We start from the raw sequence: 21,127 nt of genomic DNA, 5'->3' as shown, positions 1-21,127 counted from the left end.
ACCAATATACAATCGTCCGTGACTGAAAACTGGTGGACCACCATCGTGCCCTGCCTGCTCATGTGCCCACCTCCAACTCGTCACTTGAGTCGTTGTCGTCTTTGCACAGTCCACATGCACCTGTGACTCACGTAGATTTTTCATTGCTCTGTGCGGTTTTGGCTGCTTTTCTATATATAATCCACCAAGATACCTGACCATGGTAGTAGCACTAATTGCTGTATGTAGCGTGTAAAACAGTTTGCTATGGTGCACGCAGTTGTGCGTCGTAACCGAAAACTCGGTTTTTAAAGACTACTTACTTCATTGTGTTTTAACCTCAATTGTAAAGGATTGATTTAAGGATATGATGGGATATCCCTAGCAAACAGTTTTACACACTGCATATGGCGATTCACCTCCGTGAGAAACATGCCTCTATGAACAGTCAACATTGCTCAGGGGTGCATGTGGCCTCTACGACAAATGAATATAAATGACGCCATTTTTTCTGTGTCGTAGATTCCGAGTTGGTGGGCGTGGCTCTGCGAGTTGTCGTCGTATCCAATGGTCTTGGAGTTGGTGGGCGTGGCTCCTTCCTGCGTGCGCCATAGGTGTCTTACTTGTCGGTGGCTTAGTGAATCCACGCCCCTTCCGGCGTGCTTTCCATGGGTGTCTTGCCTTAGTGAATTATATATATAGATTATCACTGTTATTTCTGATTACGATTTACTGATACAAAATATTTAATAAGCAAAAATGTGGTAACTTTCTCTTTGATGAAGTAAGTGAAACAATTAACTAGTCCCCATTATCACCTGAATGCTGCTCCATTGTCCACTTTTGAATTTGTTATGTTTTGTAATTGTCAGGAATTTGTTGCTAATTCATTTTAACATATTGGTTTAATTCCGTTATTTTCATTTTATGTCTGTGTTTTGCCACAAGTGCAGGCATCTTGGTCCTGCGGAGACTGTGCTTTCCTGGGCAATGATGTGACAGTGGAACAATTGTGGTAGAATAGGAGGTTGCATAGATTGGGCCTCTCGAGAGACAGAGCGAAGAGTCTGAGTATCATATCAGATCTTTGACTAGACATATACATTGGATTCAGAAAGTATTCTGGCCCATTCAGTTTCTGGGTGTTGTAGATCTCATTTTAAATTGATGCCAATTTGCCCATCACTCCACACACAATGACCCATAATGACAAAAATATGTTTGCACAAATGTTTGCAAGTTTATTAAAAATCAAAAACTGAAATTTCTCATTCATAGAAGAATGAATGAGAAATTCTTCAATTCAGTACTTTGTAGAAGCCCCTTTGGTAGCAATTACAGCTTTAAATCTTCTTGGTAAGTCTCTAGAAGCCATGCTCTTCTGGATTTGGGAAGTTTATCTATTCTTCCTGGTAGATCCTGTCAAACTCCATTAGATTGGATGGGAAACATCTGTAAACTGCCGTTATCAGGCACAGATGTTTTATGGGGTTTAAGTCTGGTGTTTGGCTGGGCCACTCAAAAACAGTCAGAAACTTGCCCTGAAACCCCTCTAATGTTGTCTTGGCTGTTTGTTTCTGGTAATTGTTGTGATAAAAAGTGAACTGTCTCCTCAACATGAGGTTGCATGCACTCTGAACATTAGAACATAAGAGTCCAGATGAGAACAGGCCATTCAGCCTAACAAAGCTAGCCATTCCTATCCACTTAATTCTTCCAAAATAACATCAGCTCTAGCTTTGAAGGTCCCTATAGTGGTACTGACTATGTAAAGAGCTACTGTGTCTAGAGCGGGTTCTCTTCAAGGATCTATCTCTATTAGGCTGCATTCATCCTTTCCTCAATTCTGACCTGTCTCTCTCTGTGTCCCTGCTGCTGAGAAGTATGCTTCCCCACAGGGATGGTATTAGGCAGGTGATGAGCAGTGCCCAGTAAATAAAGCTCTGCCAAAAGAGTTCTGTTTTCATTTTATTAGACCAAAGAATCTTTTTCTTCTTTCTCCCAGGGTCTTTCAAATGCTATTTGGCAAACTCCAAGTGGACTGCCATATGTACCTAATTAACAGAGTGCTGCTGAGATGATCATCCTTCTGACAGATTCTCCCATCTAAGTAGAGGACTTCTGAAGCTCTGTTAAAGTGACAACTGGGCTCTTGGTCACCTTCCTAGCCAAGGCCCTTCTTACCTGTTACTCTGTTTGACTGAATGGCCAACTCTAGGAAGGGTCCTTGTGGTTTCAAACTTTCACATTTTGTGGTAACTGTGCTCCTTGGAAAATTCAAAGCTTTAGAAATGGTTTCATACCCTTGTCCTGATATATGCCTCTACAGAGATGTCCTTGTACTTCTAGACTCATCTTGCCCACAATTAACGCAAAAATGATACAGATGCCCACACTTTGGAGTGCCACAGCAAAGGATTGGAAAATTTACAAAAATGAGAAATTTCCGTTTTTGATTTTAATAGATTTGCAGACCTTTCTGAAAACACATTTTCACTTTGTCATTATGAGTTATAGAGTGTAGACTGATGGGCAAAAGCTGCAAATGTATCCATTTAAAATGAAATCTACAACACAAAAAGGTGTGCAAAGAAATGAAGCGGTCTGAATACTTTCTGAATCCACTGTAAATGTAGAGATATATTACACATTGCAGATTGACTTAATATATTAAAAAGCTTTAATTGTCTGAAGTAAATTTGAAATTATATTCCGATGGGCAGTAATGTGTCAATTCATTATACTTAATGTAAAGTTAAATGTCTACACGGACAGGGTTTGTTTATCATAATAATGAAATGTCTTTCTGGATGACAGCTTTATTTGTGTGTGTGTTCTGAGGATGGGCTGAGGGAGTGCATGGGAGTGCTGCTCAGCTCATGACAAATTCTATCTTCTTTACTCGCAAGGAAAATGATAAAACAATTATGTCCACTGTCTCTTATGTGAGCATTGTTCTGAACTTCGTGAGAAGAAGGGATAAAAGACACGCACAAATTTGTGATGTGCATGCCATTAAGTGATGTTATATCAAGCACACACTAATTATAAAAAACACTTCAATTTATCGCACTTTCATCTTTTTGATAGTTTCACAGGAATTTAAACATCTAACTAGTTGCCAATTTAAGACAGAAAACACGCAGGAACTGAACAAAGTCTGTTAGTGTCAAGTGCACAGTGTCATACACACAGTTTTAGAGAAATCACAACACAATGACTGACACACGTGCTTGTAAATTACACACTTCAGGTCATTTGTACATGGCAGCCAAAGATAAATAAGATCAATTTCACAGTCCGTTGATAACAGTGTTTCTGTAAATATGTACTGTATAGTGACCTGCAATAAGTGAGTCAGGCTGTAAAATGTATAACAATTTCTGTAAATATAAAGGTAACATGAGCAAAACAATAGTTGAGTTGTATTATGCTTGATAATTACCCATTTATCCATTTTCTCATCAACTTAATTTGATTTATGTTCTTTGGGTACAAGCCAGAAACCAATCCTGGAAAGGGCACCGATGTACTCGCTCCTCCATACGGGGCCAAATTAGAGTCACCAATTAATCTGTAATCTGTAGTGGTTGGTCTTTGGCAAGGGATGCTAGGGAGCCCAGAGGTGAATCCATGTAGATGCCAGGAGTAGGGACAACTTCACAAATAGCTGCCTCTGAAACCAGCATCTTGGATGTGTGAAGCAGCATGAGGCCAAAGCAGGAGACAATTTAGGACCAAGCCATTTATGGTAACTAACAGACTCTTGGGGAGAAGACCAGGGGAATGGACATATCAGCAACAGTACCTCCCCCGGGTCATGAGAAGGCAGTCCCCTGGATTGTATCAGGGTCACAGGTTAGGGGCTTAGAAGACCAACCCTGCTGGGGCCCGTTCCTAGGCATCACTTTCACTACACCCGGAGGTGCTGCCAGAAATTGATTGAGGAACACCTGGAGCACTTCCAGGTGGGGTATAAAAGAGGCTGCCTCACTCCACTTGGGGAGCCGGGGTTGGGAGGAGTAAGACGGAGCTTGCGAGTGAGGAGTGGAGGTGGCAGAAGAAAGGACTGAGTTTATTGGGGCCTGTGCATTGTGTTGTGCCAAAAAGTAATAAACATGCATGTTTGTGGACATTGTGTCTCAGTGTCTGTCTGTAGCCAGGCTGATCTTCTACACTCTATAATAATGTTAACAGCTGATTATATGCAGTCATTTCAGAATTATCTTAATATCTATAGCCTCAGTGACCACTTTATATTTGTAAACCTCCTCAGGTCACAAATAAAAAGGAGCTAAGGTTTGTAGCAGTTTGTAAATGTCACTCAGAGTCATCATTTTGCACGGTGGACACAAATTAAAATAAATAACACCAATTGCAGCAGTTCTTCTACAAGAAGGTAAAACCAGCAATGAAACAGTTAATTACAACACACAGCAACCTTCTGATTTCTTCTCCAGAAACTTTCTGTTCTTGGGGATTTCTAATGCAGTGGAATTGGAATAACCTGCAGAGCCCCCATCTTCATTTCTAGGCCTGTTTATTAATCCTTCCTGTTCAGTGTAACGGCTTGAAATAAATCACACCCAACCATGGAAATGGGAGACCCCAGGAGGAAAAAAAATGTAAAAAATGTTGCCTGGTAAGGTCATTACACTTTACCAAAGCATTAGAACAGACAGAGTCGTAATATTTTGGCCCAAGCCTAATCCTTTTCTTTGCAAATGTCTACTTGGTATATATTTCAGGAACACGTGCATTGAAGACATATTTAAGAGTGACATTCTTGCATATATTTTTAGAGGTTTTGTGTTTATTTTCTTAAACTGGCCTGTTCATCCCTCATCACTTATCATGTTCAGTTTTGAGTGCTGGATGATCAATGACATGGATAAAACTTGTTATAAAAACACGCATTTAAAACCAAAGTAAAGCACCAGTTATGTATAATAGTAAAATGTACAGGCAGACTCTATGCCCAGTCACTATGGGTATTGCAGAACAGATCCTGAACATTGTTACATTTAGTAAATTGTGTAACTTGACTTCACTCAAAATACCATCAGCTTGATTTGGATTCTGACCCAGTTGGAATTTTTATGGTTTCTCTGTGTCTGCTTGGCTTTTTCTCCTGGTTCTGTTATTTTTATCTACACCACAAAGACATGCCTGGCATGAGTAGATATGAGCATTGGGGACTGAGTGTTGCAATGCAATGGGCTGATACACCAATCCAGTGCTGCCATGTTATCAAGGTCCCCTTGACAATGAATTGGATTATGGGGATCAAAAATAAATGTATAAGTTAACTGTATTTAGGAAGCACATTTGTAATGTGGTTTACCATAAAAGACTAAAATAAAAAATAAGGAGTTTAAATTTTCTGTTAAAATGTCAGCAATTATATTACCTGGATCACATTCTGGTCCTATAGGGACAACAACATCTTAAAAGATGACGTTTTGGGGAACTTAGGCATTCATGTATTTAAAGAGTGTATAAAATGTAAAATATCAGTAACAATTCAGGTGATTTGCAAAAGAACAGGGGCTGGTGACTGCTGCCAAACAAAATGTCAAGATAGGCTTCTGACTAATGCCAGTACTAATATGAAGACTTTATAAAAATCAAAAACAGAAATGTTATGTATGTTTTACGTGCAAGTCTGAGTTTTTCTTTGTGTCCTAGGATGTTGCTGAGCTCTGTCACTTGAATCTCCTGTCCTGCATGTGTGTACTCCGTAGGCCTATTTATTGACAGTATCTTCAGAAAGTATTCAGGCGCCTTCACTTTTTCACATTTTGTTGTGATGAAGGCTTGTGATAAAATCATTTAAATTAATTTCTTCCCACATCAAACCACACTCAATGCACAAGATTGGCAAAGCAAAAGCAGGATTTTGAAAACTTATTAAAAATAAAAAACTGAAATATCACTTTGACAAAAGTATCCAGACCCTTTCCTTTTTGCACCTTCAACAGCAATTCCAGCCAGGAGTCTTCTTGGGTATGATGCAACTAGTGTTGGACCGATGCAAATATTTTCACTTCAGTTTCAATACCAGCTTTTGGACCTTAGTAACAATACAAGAAGATTCAAATACAGGGAGTCCTCAGGTTATAACGTCTCAACCTACTACATTTCGAGTTTACAATGCTCATTCCCATAAAAACTTAAAAAAATTGAGATATGAGTGTTTCGGCTTACGCCATTAGCATTGTACTCACGTGGGCGAACTAGTTTGGTTGCGTGAGGAGGAAGTGTTCCGTTTGTGTTACTTTGTTTGACGACTTTTTGACCCTTATCATGGCTCCTAAATGAAAGTCAGAGTCTTCAGAAGAAGAGGAAAGCCATCACGATGGAAGTGAAATTGGACATTGTAAAGAGATCAGAAGGAATAAAGGTAAGGATTTTTTTTACACTCATTTTTTTGTCATTTTTTCTGTTATTACAGTACAGTATATTTATGTCCTTTTCCTTTTTCTGTGGCTTAGTTGTCTTTTTATGTTCTGGATTATGATTTTGCAAATGTGTTAGGATACGTAAGTGACTTAGGCTAGGGTGTGTTTCGACCAAAATTCGGGTTACATCACTGTTGTAGGAACGAAATCGTGTCATAACCCAAGGACCCACTGTAATGGATAAATTCATAGTACCCCACATCTTAATCTAGCCTTCCTGGTATGCCAAACATTACCCTAGTGCGCCATGCCATTGTGCCACACTTTTCACTATTTCCCTCTTGATAACCATGATCGCCCCAAAGCAATAAGTCAGGGTTGAGGGTCCAAAGTAGTTGAAAAGTCTACATAACAGATGATTTTCCACATCCACACTAGCATGTGTCAAGGAAGTGGGGGGGAGACTAACATTCTGAAATGCTGGTACCATACTGTTTAAAAGTTTGGGATTTGGAACTTTTTCTGTACTGGTATACAGCACAACCCAAGATGGGAAAAGCAACGAACACATGGATTTGGAGATTTCCTCAAAATGCAGGTAATGTGCCTCATTCAGGACTCCATGAACAACCACTTGTTCGACGCAAAGTCAAACCCAAGGATTCTCCGAAGAGACATAGTACAGAAGGAGTCCAGTCTTTGTCTCAGGTCCTGAATAATGTCCATGTAGCATAACATGAAGCACCAGGATTCTAAATACTTGGAGCTTTGTCCTTTGCAAAGATTTTGGAAGCGCCACACACCCCTTTCCAGTGACCTCATAACCCCCCTTGCTTTCCCAATCCATCTATGACTTCATAGGAAGATTCACCAGAGACATGAATGCCACTACCAAGGTAAATGAACCTCTCAGCAAGGTCGACGCTCTCTCTGCAAACAAGCTGTACCCAAGAGGTCATTAAAGGCCTGGGTCTTGGTTTTCATCCAGGACACTCGCAAGCCCAGACACTCAGACTCCTCGCTCCGTCTCTCGAGAGCCCCGATCAGAGCAAAATAAGAAAAGCAAGAATTCTGGGCTGTGCAAACAGATGAGAGACTTGTTGAATTTTAGAGTCAGCACAGGTGTGTATTTGATGTTTTATGGTTGTTATTCCAAAAATCAGTGGAAAAAGATAAAAGAAGGGCAGAAATGTTGACTTATTCCGATTTGCTTCATGTTAATTGGCCACTGAAATGAGGCAATATTGTGATACTTTCAGGTGCAACATAACATTTAGGGTCATGAGGAAAATGTGTGGACAGTTACCCTCTGCAATTTCTAGTCATATAATTTTAAAATCCTGAAAAACATTACTTTAAATATTTAAGCATAAGTTACCAACATAGCAAAATTGTGTAAAATCTATCTGTTGGTGTAGACATTGTGGCAGAGGTATAATTCCACCATGTATTTGCATACATCTTCTCCTGTAAATGATTTAGTACGTCCTTTTAGAATTTTTTTCTGACTCATGGCACTCAATCTCCTTGCCTAGTTAACATTTATCCAACCTTCTACTGGGTAGCACATGGCTACAGTAAGATGTCACTGATTTGATTAGTCTGGTTATAAAGCTCAGAGGTGATTGAAGAGAGAAATATTTCTAATCTTTTTACCACCTTGAAATCAACTGGATTTTCACCAGAAATGAATGAGACAACATGTGACTCCCACCTCACTGCACACCCACCACTGGCCTAGTTTAGATGAGCAGGGCCTACTCTTGGTTGTTACTTACTGGAGATGTTATTATCAGAGCACCACAGGAATACCCTGGTCTATTGCCAGTAGGCACAAGTGGTATTCCTACAGTCAGACATGTAAAACCATCTGAGCGGAAAGCATCAAGCATGTAGCTGATTTGGAGCAGGTCATGCTGCTTTTGGACTCAGCCATTGCCGTGGGGCTGAATTTGTGTTTAGGATTAGAGTATATGTGACATTATCTCTCATGATGAAAGGCCGTATTTTTTCAGATGACTTGTTAAGACTTGTTGTAGAGAAGCATATACTCATATCCACCAAGGAGGGTTACTCTAGCCAGACGTCTACTGGGAGTAGTTGCTCGACAAGTTTCATGTTCCACAATCTTGTGTGCTTCCTCTCAATGCTATGCTGCAGTGTGTACTGGGAAGCCAATGTTATTTGCATGCTGAACCAGTCAGACTCGTGAGGCCTCTCTGTACTCAACAGGAGCTGCAGATGAAAAAGAACTAAACGGGCTGTTGAGCTTCTCACATCATTACAGTGCGATTATGACTTAGCTAATTGGGAACGTGGTGAACCAAAGCCACTAATTGGGAGCTTGACAGAGTTATGCAAGACAGTGTGCCGCCCAGGCAGCTTCACCTGATCATGTCAGCCAAGCAGAACTACTGAGGGTTTTTTTCTGTTTTCATAAATATACAGATGGCATAAAAAAGAGTCAAGGCAAGAAAATGTTTTTACTGACATATTATTTTATGAAATATTGAAAAGTGCTGATAATTGACTGTATGCTAACAAAGGGATACCACTCACTGATGACTGGCATATTAGAAGAGCCCATGTTTTGTTTTTTATTTATGGAGCTAAAGGAGAAACATATTACATAAAACTTAACAAATACTAAGCTTGTGTTTTACTGTGGTATCTTGGCATCATCTAAGTTGAGTCATTCTGATTTCTATGCATTATAGCAGAAAGAAATTTTTAACTTTTAAATAGCTCCTTTCCTAGGCTTTATAACTACACAGCAGCTGTTGTCATGTTCTTGGCAGGTGAAGTGTCCCAATGAATGGCAGCTAAGGTGGCTCGCTTAGGGCCTTTCTGTGAGTCAGAGGAGGGAATGAAACCATCAACCTTTTGGTTTACACTTTAGTCACTAGGCCATATTGCCCTTGGTTTGCTTCATACATGGGGTCCTACAAGGGTCCTGATTGTTGTAGCTTTTTTTCCTTTCGTCCTTGGAAAAATAAAGACAAAACCACAATGCTATATTTTAAATTGTTTAGCAGTTCATTTATTTCAAATGTATTCATTGTAAAAATAATATATTTCAGATAGTTTAATTTAAATTACAGATGTGATTGTATACTCAGCCTGTCTCATTCAGCAAAAATATTTTCTGCAAAACATGGCTAAAATCCACTTGCCATTCTGTTAAGTATTGATGCTCACTGGGAAATTCTTAAGACCACTATACTAATGCATGGCATGGACTCCATAAGATGATGGTGACATTCCTTTCAGCTTCTGTCCATGCTGACATGACCTCATCAAACAAGTTCTACAGCTGTGTCTGCTGCACCTTCATGCTGTGAATCTCTTGTTCCACCACATCCTAAAGGTTGTCTATTGGGCTCAAATCCTGTGACTGGGAAGTGATGATTGATTGATATTAACAGGCCCAAAGTGTGCTATTACATCATCATCAGGAACCTGGACTGTTGACACAAGATAGGTTGGGTCATGGATTCATACTGTTGATACAAGATTCTAACTCTACCATCTGAGTGCCCCAGCAGAAATTGAGATTTTTCAGAGGTTTTTTCCAGTCTTCAGATTTGGCAATCTTGTGCCCACTGTAACGTCAGGTTTCTGTTCTTGGCCAACAGGAATGTGGTCTTCTGCTGTTGTAACCCATCTGCCTCGAGGTTTCACATGCTGTGCATTCTGAGATGCTTTTCTGATTACCACAGTAATACAGTACATCTCATAATACCTACATAAAAATAATATGCTAAACAACAGCCAGCATGAGTTGATGAGAGGAAGATTGTACCAAACAAATCTTTTAGATTTTTTTGAACATGCAGCTGGAGTAAATGACAAAAGCAAAGCATACAACATAATTTGTTTAGACTTTAAAAATGCCTTTCATACAGTTCCACACCAAAGATTAATCCTGAAACTGTAGACATCAGAGGTAACGCACAAAACTGGCTCTCTAGTCGGTTAATAGACAGGAGACAAAGAGTACAGATAAGAGGAGAATGCTCCATGTGGAGTGATGCCATCAGTGGAGACCCTCAGGAGTATGTCCTTGGACCATTACCTTTTCTGATTTATATTAATATAATTGATTTCAGTGTTGTTAATAAACCTGTGAAATTCGCAGGTGACACTAAAATTGGAGGAATAGCAGACACAGAGGAGGCAGCAAAAAGGATTAAAAGAAGACTTGGATAAGCTTCAGAACTGGGTGAACACATAGAAAAGTGCAAAGTGTTACATGTGAGCAATGAGAATGTCAATTATGAATACAAGATGGGAGACACAGTCCTACAGGAAGCAACCTCTGAAATGACCGAGGGGTTTAAACTGATACAACACATTCATCATGTAAGCAATGTACAGAAGCAATTAAAAAGGCCAATAAAATCTTAGAGGAATTTAATGCTTTGACAATATAATTCACTAGTGAGACCACATTGGAGCATTGCATGAAGTTCTAGTCACAACAGTACAAGAAGGACACAGCAGCTCCTAAAGCTGTGCAGAGGACAGCAAATAAGTGTGTCCCAGGAGTTAAGGACATGTCCTACTGTAGCAAGTTCAGAGAATTAAACCTGTTTATTCTTGAATAAAGGAGAAGGTGTGGGGACCTAATCGAGGTCTTTAAAATCCTCAATTGCATTGATGAACTAGATCTTTCCAACTTAATGGTGAATCACACACTTGAGGACACTAGTGGAAAATAAGAGGACATGCATTTAGGACTCAAGCCAGGAAGCACTTCTTTATGCTAAGAGTTGTGGGAATCCAGAGCACACTACAGAGACATGAAATTGAAGCAGAAACCTTAACAACCTTTAAGAAGAATCTAGATGAGATATTGGGACAATCTATTAGCTAAACAAACAGGCTTGATGAACTGAATGGTCTCCTTTTGTTTGTCTACTTATGTTCTCATGTTCAGAGTTGTTATTTGAGTTACTGTAGCCTTTCAGGTAGCTCAGTCTGGCCATTCTCCTCTGATCTTTCTTATCAATAAGACATTTTCATATTGACGTTCATTGGTTGTTTTTTGATTTTCACACCTTTCTGAGTCAACATTGCTGTGTATGAACATTGCAGGAGATCAGCATTTACGGAAATACTCAGACCAGCCTGTCTGGCGCAAACAATCATGATAGATAGATAGATAGATAGATAGATAGATAGATAGATAGATAGATAGATAGATAGATAGATAGATAGATAGATAGATAGATAGATAGATAGATAGATAGATAGATAGATAGATACTTTATTAATCCCAAGGGGAAATTCACAAATGACACAGTCAAAATCACTAAGATCACTTTTTTCCTCATAATTGGGTTTGATGTTAACTAAAGCTTCTAACTTATATATGCAGGATTGTATGCATTGTGGTGCTGCCATATGATCAGCTAATTAGTTAATTTCATGATTAAGCAGGCGTACAGGTGTTCTTAATAATTTTACTTTATATTGTAAATTCTAAGGGTAGTTTTATGTCTAGTGCCTTGTATCTTAAACCACAAAGTTGTTGGTTCAGTTACTACTACTATCCTACAGTCACATCACTTATATAGACATACAATATGTGGAGAAATAGATAGAGAAAGAAGGTGAGGGAGCCAACACCTAGCTGATATTATAAGGAGGAAAGAAAGGGAGGTTGTCATTTGATCCAAGTTGCACAGTGACATTGAGCTCTCTGTACTTCCTACCCAAGAGTCATGTACATTAACTGATAATTCTCATTAATGACAAGTAATCTGTCAAGGCAAACTAAAATTCTTAATTACCCATCTCACATCACTGATACCTGCATGCAGCACTCAGTAGGCTTTAAACAGTCAGTGGGTTTTTCATTTAGTGCCTTTATTGTCCATCAAGAATAAAGCAGGAGAGGCTGTGTGGCAATCTATAGTAGAATGGTTAAATCTGTAGGTACATTTTGGTTTAAAATCTGTACAATGCTAAGTTAAAAGCTAAAAACATTCAAATAAAAAAATGCCTTTGACTTGCCCAATTTGATTGAAAACTGATGAGTTTGTGAATGCCATATTTTCATGTGAGTGGCATAAAGAGCAACTGACAGCAACTGAAAATGAAATACGAGAGTATAGTTCAGAATGGCTTGAATATACAGTGTATTTCTATGCAATCATACAACCCAAAAGAAAGCTACAGCCTCTGTCACTAGTGGGAGGCACGCCTCACTCCTGCTAAAGAGTATGGCCTGATCTGAATGTCTTATGGCTCAATACAACTGAACATGCACATCAGTGTCATTTATGAAGCTCTAGAATGTCCAGTGTATTTTGAATGTACTCCGAACTCATCATTTTCTGAACACTTGACTGTGTTATACATTTTATTTTAAATAGATACATTTGCCAGTTTTGCCTATCAGTCTACACTCAGTAACCTGTAATGACAAATTGAAGACATGTGTTCACGAAAGTTTACAAAAATATTCAAAATCGAAAACTGAAATCCCTCACTCAGATATGAATTCAGACCCTTAGATCAATACTTTGTTGAAGCCCCTTGGGCTGCAATTACACCTTTGATTCTTCTTTGGTATGGCATGGATTACATACTTTACACTACTTCAGAATTAACAATTTTGAAGAGAGCAATATTTCTTGTTTTCTACCCCAAAGAAAAACAACCTTGAAAATCCTAAAAAAAACTGTTCAGTTAGTTTCGCAAAACTGCAAAATGATTTTTAGCATTAGATTTGTGAAACGTAATGCAAATGTACGTAATCTGCATGTAGGCCATCCAACCATAGAAAAACCTGGGGGTTGGTGACAGAATTGGCACTGCAGCCACCATAAAAAATCTCACACTGTTCCACTCTATCTGAACTAGTGTGGTGCTGAGGTGTCACCCATTGCATGGCTGCACTCTGGTCCTAATCTGGATCCTGAGTTGGTTTGTCAGGTGGTGGGTGTGGCAATGCGCTGTATCAGTGTGTGCTCCTAACCTCTCTCACTTGGACAGGTCACCATTCCACTGAAGGGCGTTATAATATTTAATTAACCAAACCCGAATCTTTGTGTATATGGGAGGAAAAGTGCGCAACGTTAATGCCCGGGCACAAGCAGTGTCGGATTTAGACTTGATAAGGCCCTAAGCTATTTGAGACATGGGGCCGTTTATAAGTATATATGACAATTGCTCACTCGGACAAATTGTTTTGGGGGCCCTAAGCTATAGCTTGTGTAGCTTATATGTAAATCCTGCATTGGGCACAGGATTTGAACCCAGCCCAGTTCATCTGTAAGGCAGCAGATCTACCCACTGTCCCACTGGTTTCTCACACCTGCAAAGCTAAGCTCACACAATTTAGTGGACCCTGACCTGTGGTCATCCTTTGCACTTGATTTATCATGATGTCTTCCTTTTTTCATTGTCATCTTTTTGTTAATGATTTTCAGTACCTGTATAAGGTTAATAATTGATGATACTATTTCATACTTACTGAGCTAACTGCTGACTGATATGTCAGGTTATAAATTGTGCATCTTGATTTTTTGCTTAATTGAACATTTATAAATATCACCAGGCAGGCAGCATTACTTTCTAAAATTCTAAAAAGATACCCCTAGAGATGAGACAGCAGCATGTCTCATTAGTGACAGTGCTTTATTAGGCTGTATCTCAATTTGTATTTATTTCAGAGTTGTGACCTTTACTGAAACAATAACTGTTTTGTGAAGCATTCACTCCCCCCTCCCTGCCTTCACCAGAATGAACAAATTTTACATTTAGCTCTCTGCGTTAGACATTTTCTGCCAACAGATCACCTGAAAAACAGGAAATCTTGTGGTGTTGACAGACCTAAGATGAGTGAATTCTGAAAAGAGTGATGCAAACCAAAAGCTTGAAACACCTTCAGAGTGTCTGTTTTCCCTTATTGAGTATTTAAAATGGTATGATGGGGTACACTGTTGGCATGGACACTAAGAAGGACAACTTGAAGTCCAATAATAAAATCCATGCTGGTCAAAACCAACTCTGTATATGCCTGTGGGAAGTACATCCTGTTATTGTAGGCTCTGTCCCAAAACCCCTTGAGAGGGTATGGGACACTAGGAAGAAACATGCAGTTCTGGACAAGGATGCTACTGCACCAGCTGTTCATATCATGACAAATGTGTCTTAGCCTTTACAAAAGGAGGGAGAGGCCATAGATGGCTGGCAGGAGATCACTGCTCTCAGGTCCAGCTTCTAATGGGCAGCCCATGCTTACTGACTGGGAGCAATGGGTACATGCAGCCTCTATTAAAGAAACAGCATTGAGCCTACTCAGAAAAGTGAGCACTTTCAAGATCACTATGGTGCTTAGGGGTCCTAGGACAGTGGAGAGTGATGGGTGGAATTTTAGCCATGGGTCATGTGACATAAAGGATATTAAGGGTCAATAAGTTTGGACATTGGAGGAAGAAAGGCTACAAATAAGTCATGTGAAGAGGAGAGTATTTCTGGGTATAAGTCACTCCATTAGACAGGGCATATAGAGCCTTTAGTAATTAATCTGCCTGGCACTAAAACAACAACAACAACATTTATTTTTGTAGCCCATTTTCATACACAGGATGTAGCCTGAAGTGATTTACAAGATGTCAAAAAAGTCATTGCATGCAAAGAAAAACAAATTACAACTAGATAAGAAAAGTAATATATAAATGGCATACAAAAATAAATAAGGCACACTTACAGAAAAATATCGATAGATTCATACTTAAGTGAAATGGAGTCCATAAATATCTTTTTGTTTTTAGTCTCTAAATGATGGTTTGATGATAAGGTCATTTGGTCATGATGGGCTGAAAAAATAAAAGATATTCCAGTAAGCTGGAGAAAAACACAATCTTCAGAGGTTCCAGGCCAAAAGACCATCCAGTTCCTAATCTGCCTAACATAAATGCAATTCTTAAGTCAGTCTTTATTGATTTGATTTTTAGGTTTTATCTTAGAGGATTCAATGCTGTGTGTCTCGTGGCAGGTTGGATATTAACTTTCATTCAAACATTCAAACATCACAAGTGTCTGCACAGGACTTCTTGGTGTTGGTCAGAGTCCATGATTACATCTTAATTTTTTACTTCCATCTTGACTTTTAATTTTAAGGGATCAAGTTTATTTCAAAAACCTTCATTATTTCCATTTTTACCAATGAATAACATTTAGTTTTCATTCTTATTTAGCTTGTGGAAATTACTACTCGTGCATAGAGTGGATTGTTATACAGATCATAGTAATAAAGAGATTAAATCTGGATTAAAAATCAGTAAGTATCCAAAAACTGGCAGTGGTCAAAAGGCACTAAAAGTCAAAACACAGCACACAGATAAACAAAAAAAAAATCACAACAAACGTGAATCCAAAAAGATAGACAAAAAGTCAAAAAATGCTGAATGCTAAGGGCATTCACAAGGAACAGAGCACAATGCTAGAGTGAGGCATGTCAGTCAGACTCCATCTTTTATTCCCCTCTCCTGTTCCATCATGCACTGCCAGGCAATAGATACTTTTAGGGGGGGCAAGCACAAACTATAGGCCCTGCCCAATTCCAGACACATGGCAAAGATCATATCCCATGATGCGACATTTTCATAATCAAAGTATTATTTCCCTGAAAATGTATTTGACTTTCCAAGTCCTTGCATATTTTTCGCAATGAATGCTATCAGCACTTCATCCAGAACTTAACGATGCTTAAGGTGAACTTGACTCAACCAGTGCCAGCACATCTTCACCATTCCCATATTCCTCTTTGTGAAAGTGAGATAGATGGACACATTATTTTTAATTGTGTACTAATAATTAAGGTCAGGTCAGGTCAGGTTGGAGATCATGCACTGGCACAGCATCATGGACTCTGGTTGGCAACACCCCCAGGAAAGCACGCAGTCCAGTCCCACATTATGGAAATCACTGTTTATCTGCCACAACCAGGTGTTACGTGGGTGTCCCCTTGGCCTGGTCCAGCCGCTTGGGTCCTCAACAGTAAGGACCCTGGGAGCCCAGTCACCAAATGGGAATTGCGCCACATCATCGTAGTGCCATAAAAGACACTCCCTCTCAATGCATGTAATCTGTCTTATTTGCGACTTCTTTTAATTATTATTTGATTTCTCACAGTAATGTATGGAAATGTTTGTCCTACTCCTTCTTATAGAAGGGCAACAGCTCAGTAACACTTGTCACTTTTGGAGTATGAATTGCTATTTTTCACATGCTTTGACAACCTCTTAATGGGGTTTAGGCCCAGACTTTGGCTTGGCCATTTTAACCTCAAAATGCCTCCTTATTCCCCTTCACTGGTTTAGATCAAACAGTCATGCAAAAAAGTAAGCAATCTTGTCGATTTTTTTAAGCAAATGTGGGCATATCAAAATTTAATCTTCATTTAAACAGTATCTCTCTATATATACTGCTTATAATGAAAAAACATCTGACATCCATCCATGGCCAGGCATAATGTCATCTGGCAACCACAAGAGTGCTGGAATGGCTGACTCACAAAGGCAACAAGAAGCACAAAGAAAGATGGATGTAACAGCCAGCATATCTGGTAAACAGAGGTTCGTAAATGTGTGATGTGATTGATTTACCATTGTACCATTTTGCTAGTTTTACTAACCAGGCATTTCTCTAGTCTTTAAACAAAGATAATATAACTAACATTATTCAAAATTTACATGTTATAGCCCATTGTATAATTTAAATAAACGTAAATGTAAATTTTACCTGTGGAAAACGCAACTATACCCCTAAATTTATAACTATCATAAATACCTAAAATTAGAATCAGGTTCACCACATCAGATACAAATGATTAGAACATCATTATATTAGTCTTCCTTAAACCTCATACCATTTCGTTAGGTTATTTGGTGCCAATGTGTGTGGTATGAACATGTCTTAATTAAAACAGCTCTTTGAGGCCTTCAGAAAAGATGCCAATAAGTCCTTGGAAGGGATTTAAAAAGATCTCCAAACAATTGGAACTCAATTGTTTCACTATCAGGAAGATTTCAAGCAACTGCCAGCTTGACCAGGTCAGAAGATTCTGAAGAAAATCTCTAACAACCCCAGAATTTCACAGGGTTCACAGCTTTTGTCACTGTTGATGACAAAGTGCATTAGTCTACCATTAAAAAGAGGCTGCAGAAATTACATCTACATGAGAGATGAGCCAGGAGGAAACCTTTGCTGTCCAGAAAAAACACCAGGACAAGACTAAAGTATGGTCATGAATGCTTAGGCAAAGACCAGAACTTGTCCAAGAGTGGATAAAACGTTCTCCCTGTCTATGTCAGAGAATGGTAGAAATTTATAGAAAAAGCCTGCGTGCCAAAGAGGCAATACCAGCTATTAGAGCCAAGGGCTGTGAGGATACTTCTCTGCAGCAGGCCCTGGCAAGCTTGCGAGGGTAGATGATAAAATAACTGCAGCAAAATATGGGAAAATCCTAGAATAAAACCTGATTCAGTCTGCAAGAAACCTGCATCTTAGGGAGAAGATTTGTGCTTCAATAAGACAACAGCTCCAAGCATAAAGCCAAAGCTACACAGGAATGGCTTAAAAACAATGTTAATGACTTGGAGTGGCTGAGTCAGAGTCCAGAGCTTAATACAACTGAGAATTTGTGGCTAGACTTGACAAAGGCAGTTCACTCACAGATTTGAGCAGTTTTGCAAAGAAGAATGGGAGCAAATGACAAGTGTCTAGAAGTGCAAAGTGGATGGAGACCTGAGCTCACAGACTCAGGGCTGTCATGGCCACCAAAGTACTGAATAATGACTGGAAAGGACTGAACACTTATGTGATAAGTTATTTTGTGTTTTATGTTTGTAATCAATTTTTACCACTTTACAGAGTTCTGTTTTCACTTTAACATTAAAGAGTCTTTTTCTGTTGATCAATGATTGCATGGCTGTATAACAGCCCCCTGGGTTTGAATCCATCACTGTCTGATAGATTTTTGGAAAATGGTCATAAGAACATAAGAAATTTGACTAAAGAGACGAGACCATTCAGTCCATCAAGCTCATTTGGTTTGTAAATGGTTAAGCTGTCCCAATACCTCATCCAGATAATTCTCAACCTAACCGCAACCATGGGCTGACTACCTGTCTTCACAAATTCTAAAACCCCTGCTAAACTCTGACACTTTTTTGCATGACTGATGAACACATAGTTAGTGTGCTGTAAAAGAAGTATAGTATTTTCAGGTTACAGTGACCCGAGTCTGTCTGGGGACTGTCTTGTTATGGTGACTGCCAATGTGTATCCTTCAAGTGGCAGTTGTGAGTGTGAAATTTCTGGGGCCTAATGATTTGCATGCTTGGTCACGTTGACATATTGTATCAATTTTAATGAATATTAGAGCACTATCTTCTATTTCATTGCTCAAGTTGCCTCATTTGCAAAATGTAACCCTTTGTGATTGAATAGGATTCAGAATGTTATCTTAGTCTAAGTTTTCTCCTGTAGTTTCAGATCTTTTCTATAACTGATGAATTATGGTTTCTATTCATAATTCCATAATATATAACATTTCTATTGCCCATCAAATCCTTGCCAGATTGTGTTCACTTTGAGAGGCACTAGGAGGAGGAGGAGGAGGAGGTTGGGAGCATGCGCGGATTATAGCACGTTGCTGCACCCACCATACGACAAACCACCTGGATTGGGACCCGAGTGCAGCTGTGACACCTCATCACCACACTGGAATAGTGTGATGTTTTTTTATAATGGCTGGAGTAGATACAAAAAATAGTGATTGTCCATTGTTGCTATATGCTTTGGGAGACCTTTTGTAAGAGATCTCACTATGCAAAGCACTGCATAAAACAGATATTGCTTTCCATCATAATATCTGTAAAGTACTTTGTTATTGTAAAATGAAGATGAATTGCTTTGTAGGTCATCCCTGCAGTGGTACCATTATTAGCACTCCTGACTCACAGCTGACTCACACGTTCAGTTCCTGTCTTGGTCACATTCTCCTTGAGATCACTTGGAGTATTTCTCTGGATTCTGCTGTTCCCTACTGCATCCCATATGGTTACTTCTTCTTCTTTCAGTTACTGAATCCTCTGAACTTATTTAGCCTGGAATAAACCTGTTATACTATATGCAGTAGATTCAGAAAGCATTCAGACCCCTTCACTTTTTGCAAATTTAAAAAAAAAAAAACACCTTTGCTGTGGAACTCCAAATATTGGTCAGGTATATCCTGTTTGCTTTAATTCTCCTTGGAATGTTTCAAGAATTTGATTGGAGTCCGCCTCTGGCAAAAGGCATTGATTGTGTATCATTTAGAAATGCACACATCTGTTTATGTAAGGTCTACAGTTCATACTGCATGTAATAGCAAAAACAAGCCATAAAGTCCAAGGAGCTTTCTGTAGACACCAATAAAATTGTATAATGTCATAGAGTGGGGCAAGAAGATAAAAACATTTCTAAAGGTTTGAGTGTTCCAAGGAGCACAGTGGCCTCAATAATTGTAAAATGGAAGAAAATGTGAAACCACCAGGACTCTTCTCCAGCCAAACTTATGGCAAGAAGGACCTTGGTCAGGAGGTGAAAAAGCCCAGTTGTCACTCAAACAGAGTTTCAGAAGTGCTCTGCTGAAATTAGAGAAACTGTCAGATGGACAACCGTCTCAACTGCACTCCATCAATGAGTTGTTTATGTTAGAGTGGCTAACTCTCACTTGCAGTTTGCTAAATGGTATTTAAAGGACTCTAAGAGTGTGACAAAATGATCTATTGGTCCAATTGGGCAAAACTTGAACTCTTTGGGAAGAGTTCCAAGCACTATGTCTGGCAAAGACTAGGAACTGCTTATCACCTGCCTAATACCATACCTATGATGAAGCATGGAGGTGGTAGCATAATGTTATGGGGGCACAGAAACAGAGAGACTGGTCAGAATTGAGGGAAGGATGAAAACAGCCAGATACACAGAGGTCCTTGAAGAAAACCTGCTCCAGAGTGTAAATGAACTCAGATTGGTGTGATGGTTCACCTTCAGCACCCCAATGGCCCAGAGTATATAGCCAAGACAACTCAGGAGTAGCTTTCTGAATGTCCTTGAGTAGCCCAGCCAAAGCCCAGATTTAAATCATACAGAACATTTGTGGAGAGACTTGAAGATGGCAGTTAGCAGATGCTTCCCTTCCAATATAATGGATCCTGAATAAAGAATGGAATAAACTGCTCAAATCTAGCTGTGTAAAGCTTGTTGAGACTTACTCAAGGAGATTCAATGCTGTAATTACTGCCAAAGAGGCTTCTACAAAGTACTGAATTAAAGGTCTAAATACTTCTATGAATGAAAGATTTCAGTTTTTGATTTTTTATAACTATGTATTCGTGTCATGGAACCTCTGATCCAGGGGGAGCAATGTGACCGTTGAATAGTAGACTAGCTCTTTACCCTCATGAGGATCCTGGAGGGGCATGGGAGTATGCCCCATTGGTCTACATTTGTTTTGTGGACATAGAGAAGGCATATGACCATTTTTCTTGAAGGATTCTGTGAGGGTGCTGGGAGAGTACAGGGTTTCGGGCCTGTATAATCTTAGTGATAGCTTTGTACACATACTCAGAAATACATTAGCACCATTCCCAGTGGATATGTGACTTTGTCAGGGAGGATGAGGATCAGCACCTCCATACTAAGACCCAGAGCCTGATATTAGGATTGTATCTCAGTGTTGGCCT

The sequence above is a fragment of the Polypterus senegalus genome, chromosome 3 (genome assembly GCF_016835505.1).
Source record: "Polypterus senegalus isolate Bchr_013 chromosome 3, ASM1683550v1, whole genome shotgun sequence".
In the NCBI taxonomy this organism is placed as follows: Eukaryota; Metazoa; Chordata; class Cladistia; order Polypteriformes; family Polypteridae; genus Polypterus; species Polypterus senegalus.
Note: the sequence above shows the minus strand (reverse complement) of the source record.